The sequence below is a fragment of the Anticarsia gemmatalis genome, chromosome Z (assembly GCF_050436995.1).
Source record: "Anticarsia gemmatalis isolate Benzon Research Colony breed Stoneville strain chromosome Z, ilAntGemm2 primary, whole genome shotgun sequence".
Taxonomy (NCBI): Eukaryota; Metazoa; Arthropoda; class Insecta; order Lepidoptera; family Erebidae; genus Anticarsia; species Anticarsia gemmatalis.
The window spans coordinates 10,534,324-10,561,092 of NC_134776.1; the positions used below are offsets into that span (position 1 = coordinate 10,534,324).

The 26,769-nt window shown below is 34.4% G+C and overlaps 1 protein-coding gene across 1 annotated transcript in view; it reads right to left on the reverse strand.

Moving 5' to 3' along the window:
* Positions 1 to 26,769, reverse strand: part of LOC142986160 (uncharacterized) — a 55,597-nt gene that overhangs the window by 15,733 nt on the left and 13,095 nt on the right. The window lies entirely within an intron of this gene.

Here is a 26,769-nt window from a genome sequence, read left to right on the forward strand (position 1 = left end):
ACCTTTAGTCTGGCAAATGAAAAATGCAGCAGCGCGTCATTTGTGTAGCCGATGTTGGTATGTACACGTAAAATGTTTATGAAAAAATAATTCAACACACCGGCCGAATGAGAGTATAACAACCATCACAGAATACTCTCTCCCTACCTATCTTTATGTTTTTCGGACCGTACTTGCATTCGGCTTTCATAGGAAATTCCGGCCACTATACATGAAAATTATTTGTAAGATAATAGTCCAAAAACTGCACTTAGTAACTAGTTGTTTTGAATGTCAACAAATTGTGGACCGAGAAAAGTATTCGTGTTCTCCACTAAAAGTTTAATTGTAGAGGTTTACGTGAAATTAGTTTGCACCTGTTAGTGCGGAGCTGAGTGTAATAGTTCCCAAGAGTAACGCCTCGTTTACTCTAGTACGGAACATCAAGATATTACTAATCATGTTTACCTACTTCTTGACGCTATCTGACTTTATCTTCTCACTGGCAAAGTTTTGGCTGGTTTATTTTATTATACAATTTTCTGCATCTACAGATCTTTTTAATACGTCTGTGACTGAGCATTTAGAAGATCGTCTATCAAAAATAAAGCAGTGGGAAGATTTAAGCCAATTTTAACATTTCAAATGTGAAGGGGATGGTAGGAGCGACGGGCATACATATTGAATTGCGATTTTTTTACCTTTTATCACGCTTCAGTGGTTTCCGCGCTCCCCCAGGTATGCTACTTCTATTTTGGAACGATCACAGTACCTATTACTGCTAGGAAACGTCAGGAAGGTAATAAAGAAAGAGACAGTATAAAATATTTTTGTTTTGCTAAGCGGCTTGCTTAAGGGAATACAATGACACTTTTTAGAAAAACTCTCGCAATGTTAAAAGTTGAAATATTCACGTGACATTTGAATAAATTTAATATATTATAATGTTACGAGAACCACCACTTGGCGTATTGTATCCGAATCAAATGATTTTACTGTCCTGGTTCTATTGTTTTACCTTAAAATTTGTGTCCAGGCATAATAGTCAGGCAGGTTACGTAATATGCCAATGAATCGAATACTACATGATGAAATTGATTTTTTAAACTTTTTACTGAACTTCCACTTTCAAAAACGTGCCGTCTACAAGTGGTATAACGAACTGGCATTTTATAAGCCGAATAAAAATACACTTTGCCAAAAAAGCGTGGCTCGTGCAACGTGGAGTTTAAATAAAGTGATTGGATTTTATTTGCACGTGTTATATTTGAACTTTCGCTTACGCCTGGATACGTACCGTAGTGGTGACATACGCGCGATGCTATCTAAACCGACCAAATCTTAATGTTGTTTACTCAAACCCGTGTTTTTTCTATAAAGCAATCGCAGAGACTTCGATATTTCTCTATTTTTAAAACCTTAAAGTGTAATTTCAAGGTAGAGATTTCGAGCAGCCAAAATCACCAGATTTTGCACAATAAATCATTTTCACTATATCAAATCATTTAAAATTTAACATCATTACAATAATATATATTTGTTAGGTACCTAATAATCTGATTATTACAGCCAGAAGCGCTTGTCCCGACAATGAAGCAACCAGTGGGCCGCAACACGAAATAGTGCGGAACTATCATAACAAACATAAATACTACCTCTATATTTTCGGAACTTACGGAAATTCTTCTAAATTGCGAACTACAATAATAAGAACCACTTTATTACGTATAATAGACAACAATTATGAATTATTTCGTAACTCATTATTTCCTTTTATTTGTAACTTCAATATGGCACAATTCTTTTGTTCTCATGGCCGATTGACTAACATTTCAAAAACATTTAGTTCCACATTCATTTGCAACAATGCGTAGTATTTGCTTTCATAGTCATTGTTCTCTGCTTATCAGTATACATTTCACATAAACTTTATTTACAACTAGCTGACCCGCGCAACTTCGCTTGCGTCACATAAGAGAGAATGGTTGAAATTTTCCCCGTTTTTGTAACATTTTTTACTGGTACTCTGCTCCTATTGGTCGTAGCATGATGATATATAACCTATAACCTTCTTCCATAAATGGGCTATCTAACACTGAAATATTTTTTCAAATCGGACCAGTAGTTCCTGAGATTAGCGCGTTCAAACAAACAAACTCTTCAGCTTTATAATATTAGTATAGATAATAAAATCATTTGAAAATTAACAATACAACAAACACCGTATTTCCGCAAAGCTGTTTATTCATAACAAACAGATAATATAATCGGATTAATTTATAATAATGATTAATCAAATAGTGTTAAATTTTAAGTTCATAAACAGACACAACATTTATTGTTTAAATATTCTAAGCTTGCCATTGTTTGGCCATTAATAAATTGTTCGAATGTTAATAATGTTTTGGCAATTTTTGAATTGATATTTGCTTTAAATATACGAATATACTAGCGGGATGATTTGATCCGGTATAGTACAATTTTATCCCGTTGATTCCATTCCCATGGGAATTTTGATCCTATCCATCCCATACAAACCTATTGTAACATATTAAAGAATAATTATCCTATTTAATTTTAGTAGTTCAAAAGTAATGCGCTTACATACATTTCACACGGTGATTATATCTTTGACGCACAGAAAAATATTCGCGAGGCTATTTTATAAATAGCATTGATATCAGCAAAACTTTTGCAACCCCCACTGGGAGCGTTTGGGTTCAATCTCTATGTACACAGTTTAGACTTCCCGAGTTGTGTGTATTAGAAATGTAATCGTTGCTTGCTGTGACGTTGAAGTCCGTTGAACCCCGTGAACTTTGTAAGGAACACAAGTCTGCATAGTTTACTAATGCACTCCTTGGAGTTTTCAAATATACAGGAACGATTTACGTAAACGTATCCTTACGCTACTATCGTTATTGAAGTATAAAGGGAAACTTGACAGATACAAAAATTATTAAAGTATAAAATGATGCATTTTCGATTTATTTAAGTTTTCGCTTGCATGAACCAATTCAGCGTACAGAAACACGTCGGAAACATAAGCTTCCGAAATAAAGAATCTTTCGTCCGGCAGACGGTGGCTGCGACGAAATCAAAGTGAAAGGCGCTATGATTTTATCCACCGGGTAATATCCGGCTTACAACGACGAACTTTCTCGAAACATCGAGACGAATATAAACGGCTTTTATAGGAAACAGCCAATAACGACAATTTGTGAGCACATGGCTTTAAATCGCGATTGACTATTATGTTCGCGAGACGGAGTTCGCAATCGCGTTGGTGCTCCGTGACGCTACAAATGAAATGATTTGACAATATTCTGTTTACGTAATGCCGTAGAAGAGTAATTGAAACGTAAATGTGAGACAAACTGTGCGGAAGAAAATAGAATTCGGTTCGAAAGCTAATAATAGGAGACAATGATATGAGAATGGTTGTAGAAAATTACAGAAAAACATTTACACAAAAACCTCGTTATAATGTGTGAACGCCACATTTTTTGAGGCAAGCAATAAAATATCAGAGTCTACACACCAAAAATGCATACCCACTAGCAAATCCCCAAGACTTTATTTCAAAGACATTGTGATATGATTCTTTTATAATAAGAAACTTAATGAATTCAACTTCAATAAATTATATTGAACCTGTAAAAAACTACAGTTCCTTATGAGTGAGAGAAGCTTGTGGCTAAGAATATTTAGCCGCGCGGCACAATGTCTCAGGTTAGGCTACGTTTGCCGAGGTTGGACATTGGATGATTGGATTGATTTTTGATTTTTGATGACCAATATTATACATATCGATCTCCACCGTGTCTCGAAGGCCATGTTGAATTGGTCCCGGTTGTCAGTTTCTTACTACATACTTCCAACTCTAACATAGTTGGAAGAAAGGCTATACTGAAAAACTTCGTTATTGTGGTATGTATGTGACACACATACGTACTATATTTTTCTTGTGTTTAGTAAAGAATACATTCAATAAGAATGCTGCATCTGTTTTATGAATCTTTAAACTGTATTGCACGGCTTGAAGCTCGTTGTGTAAATGTGGAACCAAACTGCATATTGAAATAGTTCCTTGAATATTAGAGAGATCATTAAGTCTTTGAAACCTCAAATGTAAGTGGAATTAGTGTATGCTTTTACCTGGAATACGCTGACATTTGCATTAAATGGGAACATGCCTTAGTTGTGCTATTTGGGTAAGATGTAACCATAAAATGTTTGTTATGTTTAGCAAGCTACAACAAAATAATGCAATGTACTTAGGACTTACGTATTTTAGGACTTACGGATAAGTGTCACATAGCTTTCTGCTTTAAAAAGTACCTAGCAAAAAAAATAAGGCTAAACCTATTTTAGTTAAAAAAGCTACTATAATATGTTTTCTCTTTTTCATTTCGCTAAGGAGTGAAAGAAACAAAACACATAATAAGCCTTTCATAACTTCATATATTTTTATGAATCAGAGGGTGAGTCTATAATCGTTTGTCTTCGAGAAGCCAAAACGGCCGAGTCATTGCCAAATTAAAAACGTTTTCTAAAGTCTGAATTCGTTTCACATCTTTATTGATAACTCCATGCGTGATATACCCAAAATTGTTAAGGTAAGGTAGAGTAGGAAATACACCCACATTTCACTACTCGTAATATTTTTTCCATGTATCGAGTTTATTGCCAAATACTAGGCCCGTAATCAAACTCCCGGCGCCTATTAAGAACATTCCAAAAAAATATGAAAAATGCAACAGCATTTTGCCCGAATCGAACCCGAAACTTCGTGATCTACAGGCGTATAAAACAACGCTCGAAAAACTAACTACACAACTGAGGCGGTCTGTGAAAAAAAGTTTTATTGATTTTGAATTCACTTTGCTTGGCTTTGCGTTTTCTTGAGTTCAATTATCTCTCATAGTTTTTGTTCTAAGGCCAATATTGCCAATATTAACTTAGACTTCGTATGCTTGAGAGACGAGAATCATTTATCTACGTCAAACTTGATGAAGTCAACGCATGTGAGTTATTTATGAGTAATTACACAACACAGACTAGTGCTTAGCCAATGTAAGATTATATTTTAAACTAAAATAAAAAAAATTAACCTGTCATCCTATTTCGAAAAATGACGTCATGGCAGTCACTAAATTGGTGCCTCTCTGCTCATTCCGAGGTTCCATTTCATTAAGTATCAAATATTTTGGAGGTCTACAAAAAATCTTTAAGAAGCCAAAGAAATATATCTACTATGTGTCCATTGTATATGTTTGTAAATGTCCTCGCGACTAAAATTCACTATTTTTAAAAAGAAAAGTACAACCAACCTTGTCATAGTTTCCCATCCATTACATCAAATAGAAAGCAATTTTATTTACGAAGTTCACAAAAGAATTGTAAGTCAATATTGTCGGTTTACAATGCACGGTACCTGAGAGCTGAAGTATCGTTCAATGAGTTATCTGAAGGGCCTGCAATTGACGTTATTGGAAGGAAATAAGTGCAGTTGAAAGAAAACACAGTCTACGAGTGATATCCCTGTCTGGGACTTTATATTGAGACATACGTACTTAGTTGGGTTAAGTGATCCGAACGCGATTGCGTACCCTACGTTGTTCGTTCAGCAAACAAATTGTTTAAAGGCATGCTTTCAAACGACGTCTATGTGTTTTTTTTAAAGTCTATTAGTGTTTTCTGTTTCGTATTGGTTCCTTTTAATTGTTATTGAGTTGATTTTTGTTCTGTGAATTTATTGCCTTGCTTCATAGGTTGGTTAAGCATTGATTATGCGTAAAACTCGATGTTTCTATTTCAATTGTGTAACGTATGTCAGTATTTAACACTCAATAGGTGCATTTACACACACGCTCTTTCTCGCGTGAAACAAGATAGGAAAGAGCGCGGGATCGAGCGTGTGTGTAAAGGCACCTAATGGGTTGTCAAAATAGTTAAAATAGCTAGAAAACGCTTCGACTTTTGAAAGGTAAAAGTATTTTTTACCCTTCAAAAGTCGAAACCAAGATATACAAACATATTTGTTATTGTCGATATAAAATTATTTACCTGTAGAAAAATCAGACTTAGAACATAATCTAAGCTAATTGGCGTTCATTTCCATTAGCCAATAGAAACTAGGTACATCTGTGGAGGCGCCCAAAGCCACGTTAATCAGTAAATGGTGAAGGAGGTTGAACAATGGTTTATGTTAGCTACAGATAGTTGTCAGCCCTGGGCGACCGCAACCGCCCTTTGTGACCGTGATTTGTTTATTTGTCTGTTGCTCCATACACATAAGCTATAGTCTAATAGCTTAGAACAGAGCCCTAGCGTGCACGATTTATATGAGGTCGGGAAAAAAGTCTTTTCGCATTATAGTATGTATGAACTTGTAATAAAATGTTTTCTCTACACAAAAAAGCTCGATTTTTGGGTACCTCACGAGCTCACTGAAAGAAACCTAATGAACCGTGTATTTATTTGTGATTTTTCAAGCCAAAGCGATTTTATTATAAGTTCATACATACTATAATGCGAAAAGACTTTATCCCCGACCTAATATATCAAGTACTTTTTAAAGACACACTTTCGATACTCGATCGATCTAAATATTACGGTTCTTGATATACAGCCCGGTGACAGACAGACAAACAGCGAAGTCTCAGCAATTGGGTACCACTTTTACCTTCTTGAGTGCGGAATTCTTAAACGCAGTTATCTCACACATTGCTTAAATGCCTACCCTCTTACGAGAGCAGTCGCCCGTGGGACAGTTCAAATTGGAAATGTTAGGAATCAAATAGTTTTCATTGACAAAAAGGTTATATTACAATCTTAGTAATACACCTAAATAAATTTAAGAACACTATTTAATTTTATACGAAAGTCCGTTGAAAATATCGTAGTAATTCCCTAAGACAATGTTTGCCTTACGTAATTTTAGTTTAGCCTCGCGGGTCCAACTGAGAAATGGTCAACAAACGAAAATGAGATTTAATTTTACGAAATAGAGATCAGTGTCGCGTGTACATAGTTGAATTATTAAGATTACTCAAGTAATTTTATCTTAGTTATATAATGTTTGGTATTATTTTGATAGATTATTCAGCCTCCTTTATTCCATACTATTAAACAGTGGACTTGTAAAAATCAGTCTTAAAGAATGTATTTTTTATGTTGAATCTTTTTTTTAACTAGAGTAAAGCTTTGTTTTATCGTACATAATATGTTAAAATACATAATATAACACCTGTTATACCCCAATGTGCAGGCACATGTGTATGACAATACATCCATGTTTCCCCATTAACAATATAAGTCCCATGTACCTGATAGGGGGCAAGCCTATTGCCATTTAACAGACACGTTATCAAACTCCGAACTAATATTGAGGTATATTCTAATTTATGAAGAGATCAATAAGTACTTCATCCGATCCGGAAATCGGACCCTCATGATCAGCACTTGGATACACTACCAACCGACACACACACAGTAGTCTTGTGCATTTCCCAAATCATTTTATTATAAAAATCGCGTTAAAATTATCCACTGAAAGTAAATACGCGTTTTTAAAAAATCGCGATAGCAAATAAAGTGGGACTTCGTCAATCATGAGCCAGAAAGTAACATTTACTTAACGATAAATGTTCTCGTATTTCACTTCATGATTATTTACACACATTATTTGCGTAATGTACGCCTCCGGCTTTAAAAGGCAAATTAAGTATAAATAAAATAATTTAAAACTTTGTTAACACCTGTAGGTGGTGCTCTCTCCGGAATAACACAAGTTGAAGACTTGACAAAATTTTAGTGGTTTGTGACCACCACGCAAGCAAAACGGACATTCAGACCTTTGCATCCTTCAAAAATGTTTTTTTTAAACACTTTCAATACTTGACATTTAAGCAAAAGATAATTATTTCTAATACAATCATACTTCAAAAAATTATCCAATACAGCAAGCAATCCAATCTATTAGCCCAACGAGTCTACAAAGAAGTATTTTGAAAATAACGAATTACTTCTTTGATATTCTAGCTAAGAAAATCATTTGAAATCTTCAATCTAATTACAAAAAGCTACAGAGTAAACCGATTAACGGCACCACGGCACCAATTAGCAAACAGCGTTTTGCTTTATAAGTTAACGATCAAAAATGGAATGCAATATTTGAAACCGGACATTCAAATTACCGACAGACGGTTCGCATTCCTCACCAATTTGCAGATTTTGTAGCAAAACCAATACATTTTTGTGTTCCACGCAGTCTAGCGGGAAAACAAAATTCACTTTTTTATTTATTACTAAACTAGTGATTGAAATATTTTCGATGTATGATGTTCACATAAAAGTTTTTGAGTTGAATGGGGATTCATGACGCCCTCGTGTCACAGCTATACAAATTAGTGCAGCTTTTTTGTTGCTTTTCATTTGGTGGAAGGGTTTAGCATTTTAGTTGTAGTTTTGCGTATTCGTGTTGAAACATGCCACTTTGTGATATGTGTACAGTAAGTGTAATTTTTTTTGTTCTACAACTAAAAGCCTTTTAAAGAATCCGTGTGTATGTTTAAATTATCAATATTATAAATAAAAGAAACGATTTTAAAGCGTCTGCTCTAACTAGAGGACTATCACTTTCTTTGTCTCATCTCCAAAGCTAGCCAGTATTTCTTCATAAGTTAAATAAGATGTAAAGTAATTAAAATAAATAAATGTAACTAAAAGCCTAAAATAGGCATATACAGTTAGGATAGAAGTTCAAACAACCATAAAACACAAAACGCATACAGATAGACCCAGATTATTATAGCATTGCAGACAGATTCATAGGATTAAATAAACGTGAAACACAAATTAAACCGGAACAAAGGAACAAACACCGGCAGTTAAGCATTCGAAATAATTTACACCAAAACAGAACTAAAATAAACGGTTAATTTGAAAAGGTCCTCGAAAGCTTTCGCGCCGGCTCGTGATTAGACTAATGATAATACCGCGGAATTGCATTTGTACAGTTTGTACACCCCGCAATTTGTATGTAATTCACATTCCACAAAGGGAAATTATTAATACTCCGTTAGTACTACGATGTTGTTCATCCCACAATGGGATGATTACTATTGATGCCGTACGTGGATTTATTATATTCGATCCGACTATTGTTTAGACAAGAGAGCTTATTTTGTATATCAATTTGTCTGATTGCAATTAGTCTGATGTGTCGGAAATAATTGAATAATGCTCTATGTGGAAAAATGTTTTTATCTTTGTCCAAACGCATTTGAGAAATTGCAGCTGCTTTTTTAGAGCTTCTATGTTTGAGATTTAATAATATTATTTCGTTATTTTATATCCAATTCTTTATGGAGTTTAGTTTGTGCCCGCCGCCCGATAATATAGGTCTTAACAAGCGATATTCATGTAGCACTACTTATCGGGGAGTAAGGCAGGTTTTGGTGAATATGGAATATGTTTCGAAAAATTCCTTTCTTTGTACCTATTTAATCTTCTTACATTTTAAATGGATTATTGTCGAAAGAACAAGATCGAATTAGGTCCCTTATGAGGAATCTCCAATAAGAAGATGTAAGAATAATTATTTTACTGATACCTATGATGGAGATGTTTTTCACATTAGCTACAACTAGGAAATATCAGAAACGCGCAGATAGATTCATAGATACACCTTTGCCTACCGCCGCATGTGTAACAGGCTTGACGTTACCAACACAAAGCAAGAAAAAAGAACTAACGAAGGTACACCATCAGTTTTATAGCGCTCGCAATACCCATCCATCAATCGCTCTCTACATCAAAGTTCAGCGCCGAATACGCAACAATTTCCGAACACGCCAATAAAGATACGCGTTGCAGACAAATATTTAGTTTGACAATCAAAATTTGATAACAAGTAAACACCAGTGGCCAATATTGACGTACCGCGGTGTTTGAAATTACAGCCAATGTCCTAAAATAATTAGTACTCTCCCGGAGGGACATTGCTGGAAACGTGTCCATGTTTGCTTTGCGTGTGTCACACGATTTTCAAGCCGTGTTTTATCGTGCTCTCGTGCACCAAACTACTGTCTATTTATATTATTTCTTGTTAACCGTGTTTTCATGTGAATACTGCTATTTCCATATGGAGTTAACCTCTGTTTCAATCGCAAAAAAACACTATAATTTTAACTTTTAACCACGTCAAACATCTTATTCTCAGTTTCAAATAAGAGTCCGTCTATTGCAATATTTATAGTAGGTAAGTAATTACCGTTTTCTTTATGAAAGGAGAATGTAAAAGGTACCTTTGTTTTGACAAACACATCGATTTAAACCTCGAAACGACATAAAGCGTGAATTCAGTATTTGACTCAACATTAATCAACGCACAGCGTCTGCATTTATCAAAGAGCTTCAATACAAAATTACAGCGCGATGCGGTTGCATTAGAATTCTCCTATACTCGCACGAATGTCACTCAAACTCATATCAATGGCCCGTCCTTCCATCCTTCTGTTGTATTCTGCACTATTGGCCGTCCCTTTGAAGGCATTACGGTAGTCATTTGGCTGTCAGAGGATTCCACATCCGTAAATACAACGTATGCATTCAATTTGATCCTTGATAACTGCGAAATTCTATAACGTACGAGTATATCGGATTCCAGGATTCGGTTTCAATATAACATATGTGTCCTTTGCTTTTGTATCAAGCTTTGAACGTATTGAATAGCTGGAAATAGAAGTATTTTTTGAATAAACCGAAAATATTTCCAAATATTATTTTATACTCTATAATAGTTCATAGTTGCCTTCTAAATTCTTTATATCATATTTATTTGACATGCATATGCATATGGACACATATACTGCCACTGCATTGCAAAATGTGCAAAAACGAATACATAAGTTAAGGAAAAATCGTTTGTATATTATTACAAAAACGCATTAGTTACTCTTTATAAGATAATAATACGTACATGCTACACATTTTTAGCAAAGCTATCAAAAGCTATTTACAACAACGTTCAAGAGATAGATAATTCCATGGAACTGCAGGTCACTATGTTACTAAGACCAATTATTTCTCAATTAGTAGGCTTGTACAGATTCTTAGAACTGATACTTGATAGTCCACTTTCTCTGATAAGCAGGAATCTGTTCCTAATTCTGCGTAATTCAATACCGAATACAACCATCTACAACTGCCATAATTATATTATGTTCCCAAGTACAATACTAATGTATGTTTGAACACAGATATAGAGTAGACTAGATGCCGCAAATATAAAGACAGAGCATAGACTTGGCAAAACATCTGCGGTCTTCACAATATCGTAAGGAAATAAAAGAAACTAAGTTGATAAACTCGCAATCAGAAACGTAAAACTAATACTAATCGAGTCCTGTTTTGATAAAGCCGGTTTTGCAACGAATGAGAGAATGACAGAGATTATTTGGATGCTGGACAGTAACTGTTGGGGTTATTGTTATTGTAATTCAAATTAGATAGAGTACTTATCACAAGAATATATTTTCTTTGAAGTGGAAGAAACCTCACTACGGTGAATGCCCTTATCATTAGCGCAATACTAACGAATATCCAGCATTTGACATTTAAAATGTATAACCTACTAAACAATTAGTTCACACTAGTTGTGCTAAAATTTCTCGACAGCTAGCCAGTTGTCGTTAGTTAATAGTAGAAGGGAATCAGTCCGCTTATCCCAAGATATAAAATTAGCACCTGTTGTAAAACGTCCTTCTTACCTTAACATAATGGTAAGACAATTGAAATGTAACATATTTCTAAAATTATTGAACAAAGTAGTATCGTGTCGTATCTAGTTGTTCAATATCCGTGTATAATAGAGTCAAATTACATGAATATTGAGACGAATCGATCGGGAGCTTGTTAACGTAAGCATCTTGCATTGTGGCCTGATACGTATGAGCCGAGGGCGTTATAATGACACAAGCTTGTTATTTACCCTCCAATAAAGCTACTTAACAATCGTTCATATTCTGTATTTAATATTACAGATTTTGAGAGGAAATTGTGCTCTATTTTGTGTTCGTAAACGCTGTTTTTCAATATGTGATCAGCTAACGATAAGTCTACTCAAGATGGAAATTTTGGAGGTTTTTTTAAAGATTATATGTACCGTAAATTTAACAATTGGTATTAGCAGTCGTATACCTAGTACTTTGAGAGTATAAAAGCAACGCTAAGCTTATAGTCTAGGGTGAATAGTGAGTTGACGTGACGGCTGTCGACCTCTCTATTCCAAGTCGTTTGCCTTAACCATTGCTGATACCGAAAATAAAATCAAAACCATACACATATTTAATTTCACGATTTATATTATAGTCATAAAATTGCTACAAACATTAGCCTATTCGGCACAGTTTATTCTATATCTACATTTGGTTGTAAAAGACCGCAGAGTCCAAACCGGTACTAAACCCGTAAAACATTGCACAAAAGTTTCTCATACCAAATGTATCCCCAAAGAGATAACTAGAGGAAAAATGATTGTGTGGGAAGTCGTTATTTTTGTTACTGCTCTAGAATATAAAAATGTGCAGATGAGGTGCACAATCGGAAAGAGGTCGAGAGACATTTTAAAGTGTCCATGAATGTAACGAAAATAAACACCTACTTCTATATTCTTGATAGTTAGGTCGAGGTTAGCCTCATTATCTTCGGATAAGCATATATTAAGCTTTTATTATAGACAGCCACTTTAATCTATACTAATATAATAAAGCTGATGAGTTTGTTTGTTTGTTTGTTTGTTTGAACGCGCTAATCTCAGGAACTACAGGTCCGACTTGAAAAATTCTTTCAGTGTTAGATAGTCCATTTATCGAAGCAGGCTTTAGGCTATATACCTTCACGCTACGGCCGTTAGGAGCAGAGTAGCAACGAAAAATGTTACAAAAACGGGGAAAATTCTCTCTTATGTGACGCAAGCGAAGTTGCGCGGGTCAGCTAGTAAATGATAAATGAATAATTTGGTGAATTCCGAAATACGGTAGCTATATCTAGCAGTGCACCGTCAGCTGCTTAAGGATACGGATCACTGATGTTCCACATTCTTAATGTTGTATAGATTCTGCGGCCTCGAACCTTAGCTTTTAATTAACCTTGGGTTTTATTAACCCTTTTTTGTCTCACTGTAGAAAGAGGGACTTTTTCGAACAAGGCAGAGGTTCGTCCTTTCATCCGTCACGCTAGGCAAATGCGGATTGGAGACTTTACAAAGTTGTTAGACTATATTAAGTGGATGTTTTATAGAGTTTTCATATATTGTTGGAATTATACCAAAATAGAATGTGAAAAAAAATCCAGCAATTTCATTTCAAATATACAGGGTGTCCCAAAACTCAACGATAATCCGAGACAGGATGAAAGGCCAAGTCATACCGGCTATAGGAAAAATAAAAAAAAAATTCCATATCACTTAGTTCAGCAATAATAGACACTTTTCAAAAAAGTTGAAATTCCACACCCTTGGTCGCATTTTCAAGTCCCGTGATCACCAATGTCACAATTTCGCTGTGTTTTTTTGAATTTCGTGATCTTAATTAAATATGCTATTAATCGTATAACAAATTAATGCACAAAACATTGTTAATTTAATAAAAAAAGTTAAGTTTTAGTGAGTCATCTTTCTCAAAAATATCGTTAGTCAACTTTGACGCTTCATACTGAAAAAAAAAAGTACTACACTACCCTTGGCAAGTTATTTCAAAAGTTGGCGCATTTAATCAAGATTTCAAAATAGTATAACACTTGCCACTTTTCTTGCCATTAAAAATGTTATTTTTATTTGAAAGAAGAGTATCCTCGCAAATGGATCGGACGCAGTGGTACAATTTTATGGCTTCCTTGTTCTCCCGATCTAAATCCAGTAGATATTTTTTACTGGGAATGCATAAAAGAAAAAGTTTATTCGAAATCAATACAAAATCTATCATAACTTAGACAGAAAGTTGACACAGCGTCAGAGGAAATAAATGCAAGGAATTTTGATTGACCGGTGCAAAGGTCTTTTGTAAGGCGTTGCAGAGCCTGAATTCATGCTAGAGGAAAACAATTCGGAATTACTTTAGTTTAAGGAGAATAATTAAATAAGATCGATGGTTCGTTCATTGTTTTTTTTTTTATTATTATAACCTATTATGTTTATTACATTAAATATTTGTTATGGACTGACTCAATTACATCTTTACTAAAAATAATTGCTTTCCTCTGGCACGAATACAGGCTCTGCAACGACGTACAAAAGATTTTTTCACCAGTCAAGCAAAATTCCTTGCATTTATTTCTTCTGACGCTGTGACAATTTTCTGGCGAAGTTATGATAAATTTTGTATTGATTTTGAATAAACTTTTTCTTTTATGCATTCCCAGTAAAAAATATCTACTAGATTTAGATCGGGGGAACGAGGATGCGATTAAATTGTACCACTGCGTCCGATCCATTTGCGAGGATACTCTTCGTTCAAATAAAAATAACATTTTTAATGGCAAGAAAAGTGGCAAGTGTTATACTATTTTGAAATCTTGATTAAATGCGCCAACTTTTGAAATAACTTGCCAAGGGTAGTGTAGTACTTTTTTTTTCAGTATGAAGCGTCAAAGTTGACTAACGATATTTTTGAGAAAGATGACTCACTAAAACTTAACTTTTTTTATTAAACTAACAATGTTTTGTGCATTATCGTGTTTTATCGTGCTCTCGTGCACCAAACTACTGTCTATTTATATTATTTCTTGTTAACCGTGTTTTCATGTGAATACTGCTATTTCCATATGGAGTTAACCTCTGTTTCAATCGCAAAAAAACACTATAATTTTAACTTTTAACCACGTCAAACATCTTATTCTCAGTTTCAAATAAGAGTCCGTCTATTGCAATATTTATAGTAGGTAAGTAATTACCGTTTTCTTTATGAAAGGAGAATGTAAAAGGTACCTTTGTTTTGACAAACACATCGATTTAAACCTCGAAACGACATAAAGCGTGAATTCAGTATTTGACTCAACATTAATCAACGCACAGCGTCTGCATTTATCAAAGAGCTTCAATACAAAATTACAGCGCGATGCGGTTGCATTAGAATTCTCCTATACTCGCACGAATGTCACTCAAACTCATATCAATGGCCCGTCCTTCCATCCTTCTGTTGTATTCTGCACTATTGGCCGTCCCTTTGAAGGCATTACGGTAGTCATTTGGCTGTCAGAGGATTCCACATCCGTAAATACAACGTATGCATTCAATTTGATCCTTGATAACTGCGAAATTCTATAACGTACGAGTATATCGGATTCCAGGATTCGGTTTCAATATAACATATGTGTCCTTTGCTTTTGTATCAAGCTTTGAACGTATTGAATAGCTGGAAATAGAAGTATTTTTTGAATAAACCGAAAATATTTCCAAATATTATTTTATACTCTATAATAGTTCATAGTTGCCTTCTAAATTCTTTATATCATATTTATTTGACATGCATATGCATATGGACACATATACTGCCACTGCATTGCAAAATGTGCAAAAACGAATACATAAGTTAAGGAAAAATCGTTTGTATATTATTACAAAAACGCATTAGTTACTCTTTATAAGATAATAATACGTACATGCTACACATTTTTAGCAAAGCTATCAAAAGCTATTTACAACAACGTTCAAGAGATAGATAATTCCATGGAACTGCAGGTCACTATGTTACTAAGACCAATTATTTCTCAATTAGTAGGCTTGTACAGATTCTTAGAACTGATACTTGATAGTCCACTTTCTCTGATAAGCAGGAATCTGTTCCTAATTCTGCGTAATTCAATACCGAATACAACCATCTACAACTGCCATAATTATATTATGTTCCCAAGTACAATACTAATGTATGTTTGAACACAGATATAGAGTAGACTAGATGCCGCAAATATAAAGACAGAGCATAGACTTGGCAAAACATCTGCGGTCTTCACAATATCGTAAGGAAATAAAAGAAACTAAGTTGATAAACTCGCAATCAGAAACGTAAAACTAATACTAATCGAGTCCTGTTTTGATAAAGCCGGTTTTGCAACGAATGAGAGAATGACAGAGATTATTTGGATGCTGGACAGTAACTGTTGGGGTTATTGTTATTGTAATTCAAATTAGATAGAGTACTTATCACAAGAATATATTTTCTTTGAAGTGGAAGAAACCTCACTACGGTGAATGCCCTTATCATTAGCGCAATACTAACGAATATCCAGCATTTGACATTTAAAATGTATAACCTACTAAACAATTAGTTCACACTAGTTGTGCTAAAATTTCTCGACAGCTAGCCAGTTGTCGTTAGTTAATAGTAGAAGGGAATCAGTCCGCTTATCCCAAGATATAAAATTAGCACCTGTTGTAAAACGTCCTTCTTACCTTAACATAATGGTAAGACAATTGAAATGTAACATATTTCTAAAATTATTGAACAAAGTAGTATCGTGTCGTATCTAGTTGTTCAATATCCGTGTATAATAGAGTCAAATTACATGAATATTGAGACGAATCGATCGGGAGCTTGTTAACGTAAGCATCTTGCATTGTGGCCTGATACGTATGAGCCGAGGGCGTTATAATGACACAAGCTTGTTATTTACCCTCCAATAAAGCTACTTAACAATCGTTCATATTCTGTATTTAATATTACAGATTTTGAGAGGAAATTGTGCTCTATTTTGTGTTCGTAAACGCTGTTTTTCAATATGTGATCAGCTAACGATAAGTCTACTCAAGATGGAAATTTTGGAGGTTTTTTTAAAGATTATATGTACCGTAAATTTAACAATTGGTATTAGCAGTCGTATACCTAGTACTTTGAGAGTATAAAAGCAACGCTAAGCTTATAGTCTAGGGTGAATAGTGAGTTGACGTGACGGCTGTCGACCTCTCTATTCCAAGTCGTTTGCCTTAACCATTGCTGATACCGAAAATAAAATCAAAACCATACACATATTTAATTTCACGATTTATATTATAGTCATAAAATTGCTACAAACATTAGCCTATTCGGCACAGTTTATTCTATATCTACATTTGGTTGTAAAAGACCGCAGAGTCCAAACCGGTACTAAACCCGTAAAACATTGCACAAAAGTTTCTCATACCAAATGTATCCCCAAAGAGATAACTAGAGGAAAAATGATTGTGTGGGAAGTCGTTATTTTTGTTACTGCTCTAGAATATAAAAATGTGCAGATGAGGTGCACAATCGGAAAGAGGTCGAGAGACATTTTAAAGTGTCCATGAATGTAACGAAAATAAACACCTACTTCTATATTCTTGATAGTTAGGTCGAGGTTAGCCTCATTATCTTCGGATAAGCATATATTAAGCTTTTATTATAGACAGCCACTTTAATCTATACTAATATAATAAAGCTGATGAGTTTGTTTGTTTGTTTGTTTGTTTGAACGCGCTAATCTCAGGAACTACAGGTCCGACTTGAAAAATTCTTTCAGTGTTAGATAGTCCATTTATCGAAGCAGGCTTTAGGCTATATACCTTCACGCTACGGCCGTTAGGAGCAGAGTAGCAACGAAAAATGTTACAAAAACGGGGAAAATTCTCTCTTATGTGACGCAAGCGAAGTTGCGCGGGTCAGCTAGTAAATGATAAATGAATAATTTGGTGAATTCCGAAATACAGTAGCTATATCTAGCAGTGCACCGTCAGCTGCTTAAGGATACGGATCACTGATGTTCCACATTCTTAATGTTGTATAGATTCTGCGGCCTCGAACCTTAGCTTTTAATTAACCTTGGGTTTTATTAACCCTTTTTTGTCTCACTGTAGAAAGAGGGACTTTTTCGAACAAGGCAGAGGTTCGTCCTTTCATCCGTCACGCTAGGCAAATGCGGATTGGAGACTTTACAAAGTTGTTAGACTATATTAAGTGGATGTTTTATAGAGTTTTCATATATTGTTGGAATTATACCAAAATAGAATGTGAAAAAAAATCCAGCAATTTCATTTCAAATATACAGGGTGTCCCAAAACTCAACGATAATCCGAGACAGGATGAAAGGCCAAGTCATACCGGCTATAGGAAAAATAAAAAAAAAATTCCATATCACTTAGTTCAGCAATAATAGACACTTTTCAAAAAAGTTGAAATTCCACACCCTTGGTCGCATTTTCAAGTCCCGTGATCACCAATGTCACAATTTCGCTGTGTTTTTTTGAATTTCGTGATCTTAATTAAATATGCTATTAATCGTATAACAAATTAATGCACAAAACATTGTTAATTTAATAAAAAAAGTTAAGTTTTAGTGAGTCATCTTTCTCAAAAATATCGTTAGTCAACTTTGACGCTTCATACTGAAAAAAAAAAGTACTACACTACCCTTGGCAAGTTATTTCAAAAGTTGGCGCATTTAATCAAGATTTCAAAATAGTATAACACTTGCCACTTTTCTTGCCATTAAAAATGTTATTTTTATTTGAAAGAAGAGTATCCTCGCAAATGGATCGGACGCAGTGGTACAATTTTATGGCTTCCTTGTTCTCCCGATCTAAATCCAGTAGATATTTTTTACTGGGAATGCATAAAAGAAAAAGTTTATTCGAAATCAATACAAAATCTATCATAACTTAGACAGAAAGTTGACACAGCGTCAGAGGAAATAAATGCAAGGAATTTTGATTGACCGGTGCAAAGGTCTTTTGTAAGGCGTTGCAGAGCCTGAATTCATGCTAGAGGAAAACAATTCGGAATTACTTTAGTTTAAGGAGAATAATTAAATAAGATCGATGGTTCGTTCATTGTTTTTTTTTTTATTATTATAACCTATTATGTTTATTACATTAAATATTTGTTATGGACTGACTCAATTACATCTTTACTAAAAATAATTGCTTTCCTCTGGCACGAATACAGGCTCTGCAACGACGTACAAAAGATTTTTTCACCAGTCAAGCAAAATTCCTTGCATTTATTTCTTCTGACGCTGTGACAATTTTCTGGCGAAGTTATGATAAATTTTGTATTGATTTTGAATAAACTTTTTCTTTTATGCATTCCCAGTAAAAAATATCTACTAGATTTAGATCGGGGGAACGAGGATGCGATTAAATTGTACCACTGCGTCCGATCCATTTGCGAGGATACTCTTCGTTCAAATAAAAATAACATTTTTAATGGCAAGAAAAGTGGCAAGTGTTATACTATTTTGAAATCTTGATTAAATGCGCCAACTTTTGAAATAACTTGCCAAGGGTAGTGTAGTACTTTTTTTTTCAGTATGAAGCGTCAAAGTTGACTAACGATATTTTTGAGAAAGATGACTCACTAAAACTTAACTTTTTTTATTAAACTAACAATGTTTTGTGCATTAATTTGTTTTACGATTAATAGCATATTTAATGAAGATCACGAAATTCAAAAAAACACAGCGAAATTGTGACATTGGTGATCACAGGACTTGAAAATGCGACCAAGGGTGTGGAATTTCAACTTTTTTGAAAAGTGTCTATTATTGCTGAACTAAGTGATATGGATTTTTTTTTTATTTTTCCTATAGCCGGTATGACTTGGCCTTTCATCCTGTCTCGGATTATCGTTGAGTTTTGGGACACCCTGTATATAAGTAAATAATAAAGTAATATATAATAAGAATACAGTAAGAGTAGAAAAAACCTGGTATCTCTAGGGGCTTCCGTAAATATTACACACCTGCTTGGACCACTGAGAGCGGAGAAGCATACTTTCCCTGGCACTTTATTTATCCGACAGTTAAATTTGACCGTAAGTGATAAAATTGGAGTGACGGAGTAACCTTAGCAACTATACCGATGGGATGTCGCGGCATCCTTCATTTCTTTATGTAAATATAAATTTAGGGCATAATAAAAATTCAGAATTATAGCTCTAGCAAACTATTCGGAAACATGATTTTTGACAAATAACAGGCAACAATTATAAACTAAAATATTTAAGTAAAACTATACTATACATTTTTATTATTAATAGAAAACTGAGAACGGTGGTTAGAAGGCGCTGCGGTGGCTTTTGACTTCTTTGACATCGTTTAAAGACTGATATCTTAATTGACAACAACTAGGAACAAGTTTGTGCCTGACCTACAAAGCACGGAGGCGACACTCAGAGCTTACGGACCATTTGTGATCTCGTTATTGAGTGGCTATTGACGGTAGAATATTGTTTGTTAAATATGCAACGTAAACATTTTTCTTTTACAGTGTGTTTACGAAAATAAACAAAATTTTCGTAAAAGTCCCCGCCACACAATGCTACTCCTAAGAGCGGGAGTTGCCTTCTTAAGAAAGAAGAATCTGCCAGTTGTGTAAATCTACGCACAAATATGAGTTCAATTGGCTTCTGCTAAGCCAATAGTTTACTCTAAGTTAATAGTCTGCAGGTAGTCACCTAATAACACGTACAAAACACGGACGACTTTCTCCCACCAGAGCTGAGATTTATGCATAAAGACACTCGGCCATGAAAATGTATACCTACGGACGTCTGTTTCGAAAATAATAGCGTATTTTTGGATTCTCCGTAGTAAGGTACAATAAAAACATGAAACAAAGCGAGCCCGCGCGAATTGCGCATCTTCCAGACTATTCAAAGGTGCTCAGATATTGTACTACTTACTGCAGCTTTGTATAAATGAAATCTTTGCTGCATTTCGTGTTATGTAGATACACTTACACACTTAAGTCGTGAAACTGTTTAGTTGCCAAAAACAATCACATAAAAATGTGACTACACTTGTCTATTTCTGAAATGTTATTGTTCTTTTCCTATAATAATTCATCATGTAAGTAAATGAGTTTGTACTATGAATACATACAAACAAATACAAAAGCCTAGAACTCTCATAACAACATTACAATAAAATCTTGATTTTCTGCAAGTATTAGGTAGTTGACGAATAGTCTATCAAACAAGTCAGGTTACAGAAACTGTAGTTCAATAGCTAAGCAAATGGTAATTGATAGGGAATAACGGTTTCGCCGTTTTTTGGCTGCCTCTGTAACTTGTGCCTCCCAGGTTCGATTACCAGGTCGGCCAAAGTATTATTGGTCTTTTTCTAGTGTATATTAAATTATTCTCAATAGTAGTCCGGAGTTTGGTAACGTGCCCTGTAAATGGCAAAACGCTCAACCCCTATAACAAAAAGATACAAAAATTACAAATGCTTTAGCTCTTTTGTAAGCACATAAAAAGCCGTGAGTATTTACAGTGCCTAAAGTTTCATAAAGAGATGTAAACCTATGCTCTAATAGGCACTCTCCTTGCCTTTATGAATACTGAAGCGCAATTAGCAATTATGTACTTTGCATACGTGTCGCTTCGTAACGAGTGTTTGATATCATAACTTACTTGTAGAATGTTTCTTTCGACATTCTTTACATTAATGAGTGCGGAAGTATTTATGAACTTAATATTATAATGCAACGGGTCTTATACGCGATTGAAAATTTAAAAATATTTATGAACTATTTAACTGACTGAGGTGATACATAAGATCAAATAATGGCTACCTATCTTTTCAAAAATAAAGTATTCTTAAGCTACCACGGAACAACTTATAAATGAATCATTCACTATTAGATTGTAATCATTACCCGCGAGTGATGTATTTAGGCTTTACGTCAATTTTTGTCATAATTTTTTTGTCTCATTTACCCATCTACAATTTCAAAATTGATTGAACAAGCATTGTATAACTAGTCATAGTTTACTCCACGTTAATTTGTAAGACAGTATCTAATTGTATATTAGCAATAGATAACCCGTTCAAAGAAGGGACGGGCCGCTAGTGTTCAATATCCTTACTTACTTGAATAGTTTACTTTTTCTAACATGTATTGAAAGCCAATTACTACCTCAATACTATCATATCACCTTTCTATCAAGCTTTTGAAATCTGAAGTTGTATGAACAACACCGTTCTTTTTGTATTGCGCGGGCCTTAATCGATTTACGCTACAAAAATTCCCGATATAACTCGATACCCGAGTCCGTGGTAGTTTGTAATCGAGTTTCCGAAAAACTATGTCGATACTGACTCGATAATAAAGTCACAAATGGTGAATATAAATGACAGTCTAGGCAAAGATTGTACGGTTATTAAATTAAAGTGATTATATATGTGTATTACGGTTACTAAAAATTTTAAAAGTGAAACATAAAACCATAGAAACAGAGATAAAATAAGTACTATTAGTTAAGCCAATTACTAACTCATTTCTGGACTACACTCTCCTCTCCAATATATTTGTAGATTACAACGGGATAAGGAACACATACTTGTTTTCGGTGGCCTCAAACTCTCCACATACAGCGAAGTTTGTATCAAAGTGTATGTCAATCAGCAACTAAAATACAACGTTGATATCAAATAATGATCGACAGAAGCCCTAAATAAAAATGAACAGACTAATACTAAATTAGTCGCGACATTTAGGTCAGATACATCTTTAGGTCATGGACGGTCAACGACTAAGGTCCGAGGCCACTTGCAATTTAGTAGGACGTCTACCCGCTTAACCTCTTAACGTTGTTAAAGAAATTTCAACTCTAATCTGCTTATTAGAAGATTGACATTCCGTCAACTGTATTAATTGCTGCGTAGTTCTATTCAACTCCCGTGGTATTAATCTGTAGAGAAATGTGTGATATATTCTACTGCAAGTAAGTCAGAGTATTATTTGCAAGAACGCATCCTAATTACATTTCCGTCATGAGTTGAGTACCGCTTCAACCATTAGTGCTTGATATGTAGGGTATCAGGCGTCTTTGAACTACGTATTAGTCAATTTTAATCTAATTATCCTGGAATAAGACGATGAATATTGTATAACTAAATTCTAAGCATTTAAAAAGGTGTGAATTGATTTAAAAGTCCCCGCGACATAGAACTGAGTTCTGAGGGAATTGTATAGAGATATTATGATGATGATAGATATTGTTTAAAGATAGAATATAATTATGTAGATTGAAAAATATGGGCCAAACTAACTATAACCGAAGCCAGAGATTCTATTTTTACCACTTTCGATAGGTATCAAAAAATCTTAAACAGATATTGATAGCAATAATATTATTTATTTTAAGGCTATCTCAACTGTGAATACCTATATAAAAGCATTACGATAGATCGTAGAAATTCACGCTACAGATCTTTCAATTGTTTCTTCTCAGTAAGAATCCAACACACATCCACTCGTAAAGCGAGACAAGTAAGATTGCAAAGAAAACAGCGTAACACAAACAAAATTGGCTAACTATTAGTAACAAAACTTCATCCGAATCATTTCCCCTTCAAAACTGCAATATTTGTCGAGCCTAATTAAATTAATATTTGTTCTAATAACGAGCAACTAATGGCAGGTATTCCAATAATAAAGAGTATATTTCACCGTATTCCATAATCCTATAAGCTTGTAATGCATGACAGAGTATCAAACGGCACAATATCGAAAATGCATTACCTCATTAAGTATGCGCGATGATATCGTGTACAATTCATGAACTCTATACTGTTTCATATAAAACTATTCATAGTTTTAAAAAATACCCTTTTTCACTAGGAATTGGTTGTGCCGTGTGCTCTTTCACAAATTTACAAACAACTGTTAGACAGTAGCCCGAAAAAACTATTTGTTGGTTACAAAAATATTATATCTTGTTTGGGAATCAAACTAAGACGATTTGATTGCAAGAGTTCGGCTTGAGTGGCAACCACCTTAATCACTGAGTCGCGAATGTTCATTAATTCTTGTATTAGCAAGAACCCCATAATTTGTATCCCTTAACATAATATTTCTTTGTAAAACTAAAAAGTACCATAAATACCTACATTATGATTTGATAATAAAATATTGTATTCAGTTAAGTACCTGAAAATAGAAGGCAGAATCTCTTTACAGTCTTAACCTAAATATCAGTCACAAGACTCTTCAGTTCTCAGATTTATATATTGCATAGAAACTTAACGAATTCACTGAACAGACAATGAAGTAATTCTATGAAAATCTTATAAAATGTCAATACTATTTTCCTCGAACAAACTTTGAAACTTTATATGTTGATTCAAGAATTCCAGTAAAACATAATAAGTTTCAACGAAGGTATAATCAGATTATACGAACGTCTATAGAAGATAGTCATTGAAGTAGTAACGAGTGTAGCAAACTTCTCAAGCCTTTGTATTTTCTAAGAAAGATTCATGAACAATACATCGCACTTCACTTCAGTTTAAGCCCCACATGTTCGAAACATACATTTAATAATATAGGTAATATGAGTACCAGTAGCACAATCGAATCATTTCTGATTTTCAAATTATTAATTAATAATTGAATGTTGACATTTATGTAACGTGTTAACTCAATAAATGTAATTCAAACACAATCATGCCCCGAGGGCACTCATTAAATTAATATAATAACTCAGACCTAATCGGGTAAGTAGGTAATAGTAAAATATCATTATCAAACCAAAACATTCCTAATTAAAGAGTAGGTCACTAGCGATTCTCTACAGATGTATATAGGAGATCTACTATCGAGAGATTAACATTTAAAATTTACAGCAAAAATAGTTCCGACAGCGCCCGTTAATCTAAATTTCATACAATTTTTTTCGGTAGCTATCCGGCTGCCGACCGTCAATAAAATCAAAGAAAATAGCGTCTTACCATCTTAAAAGCTACTTTCGTATTCGGAAAATGATAAATAATTACAAATCCTATGTATTCTAATACAAGTGCAACGCTATTCAAATTATATTAATATTCAGAGTGCGCGATGCGGAGATGGCATGCGCTCTTACCGCATCTAACCGTCGTATGACTTGCTAATGAACGCGAACTACATGCACATATCCACTATACTTAATCGGCTAATTCATCGTTAGACATGACCTGTCTAAAATTCAGAAACATTTTAATTTGAAGCGATGCTCAGAACTGTTTCTTTCCTTACGATATTGGCCAAAGCAGCGGCGTACTTTGATAGTACTTAAGAGGTACTCAAAGATAAGGGTCGATTTAGACATAGGTCAGTCCAGAAAACCAAAAATGTACGTGCAATATAAATCATCACCCACGTAACGATAATTTATTAAAGCAATACAATATGTTAAGTTTAGAGTCTAGACGTCTTCTTCTTAGTACTATGATGCTATATGGCTTATGTAACAACAAATTTGATTGCATAAATTTAACAAACTATATATGTTATATTGTGCCACGAAATGTCTTTCGGCGAGGGGTGGTCGTTCCTCGACTGTTTCACATAGATACATGTAAAACAAACGCAGGAGCGCGAGTACCTCTCCGTCGCCTAGTTGAAAATTACAACATACATTTTATGGACCTTGATATTTTCTCTCTTTCACAATACAAATTCAAAAAGATGCTCACTGAAGTGTTATTATCAAAATCGTTTACATCTAACAATTTTGACGTAACATAACATAAGGTATTGATGCTAACAAAAATAACTGGATATTATGTACACTATAGCTTGAATATTGTTTTACTATTATTTTAGTATCTTGTAACACGATCTGTTTCCATCATCTTGATGACAACATCACATGTATAACCCGTGGACATTGGTGTGGGTTACACGTTTACATAATTGGTATGATTATTACTATAGTGTTAAGTTTGAACTTGTAACTGTTTTATGTCCCAAATAAATAAATAAAATAAAATAAAATAAAATAAGTAACATTCTAAAATCGTAATTAAAATTGAATATCATAAGGGTGCATTGCGGAAATAGGTTCTTAACTAAAAACTCAATATTACGGTTAGATCAAACCATTTTTATATTCGGAAAGTTCTCGCACCTGTCATAACGAACAGCATATTGGATCGTAGGCGAGACTTTCCCAATCCGGCTAAGTTATTAAATTCGAGGAATAGTGCCCCCGCGCCGGTATTCGATAGAACAAATCAGATATCCGGAACTTTTGAGTGTGGGCGTGGGTATACATTCCTAATTGTTCTTATTGGTAAGTGATATTTACATGTATTTTGGTCTCGCAATTTCGAAGCTTTTTAAAGACTATTACTATATTAACCGTTACTTGTCACTATAAACTATTCGTGTGATCCTATAGTTTGGTTATTTTTACAATATTTCCTTATTTGCAATCTTCCGTCGCGAAACATAATTATATTGACCTTATAGAACGAGCTATTTTGTCGTGCGGTGCAATAATCCTAATGTGTATCTTGAGCCGTCTGACTAACCGAAGATAAATCACACAGTAAAAAATCCGAATTTTCATTAGCAAAAGTAATGCATGGACAAAGAATCTGGACATTGAAAAGAGAATATATTCATTAGAATTAATGGATGGATACAAAGTAAAAGGAAACAAGGAAGGACTAGAAACGTTTGCTCCATTTCGCGCACACATTATTATCAATGCATGTGGAGGAGAGGTAATCATTTGCAATTTATCTCGGAGCTCAAACAGTTTGCTTTGAAGTTCAATTGACACTTGGCTACACAAGTTCGTGCATTTACATTGTATTGTGAGCGTACGTGGGACTGTGGGAGACAAAGGGTAGAGCCACGATAAGCTCTGTGTGCGTTTGTTATGCACACTGCATCGCCCTCATACAACGCTCCAATGATAAATATTTTGAGGAATAGTTTACGTAACCATCGTTAGTATTTTTAACTAGATATTGGATTACTACTGGTCTGTTTTTCTCCGG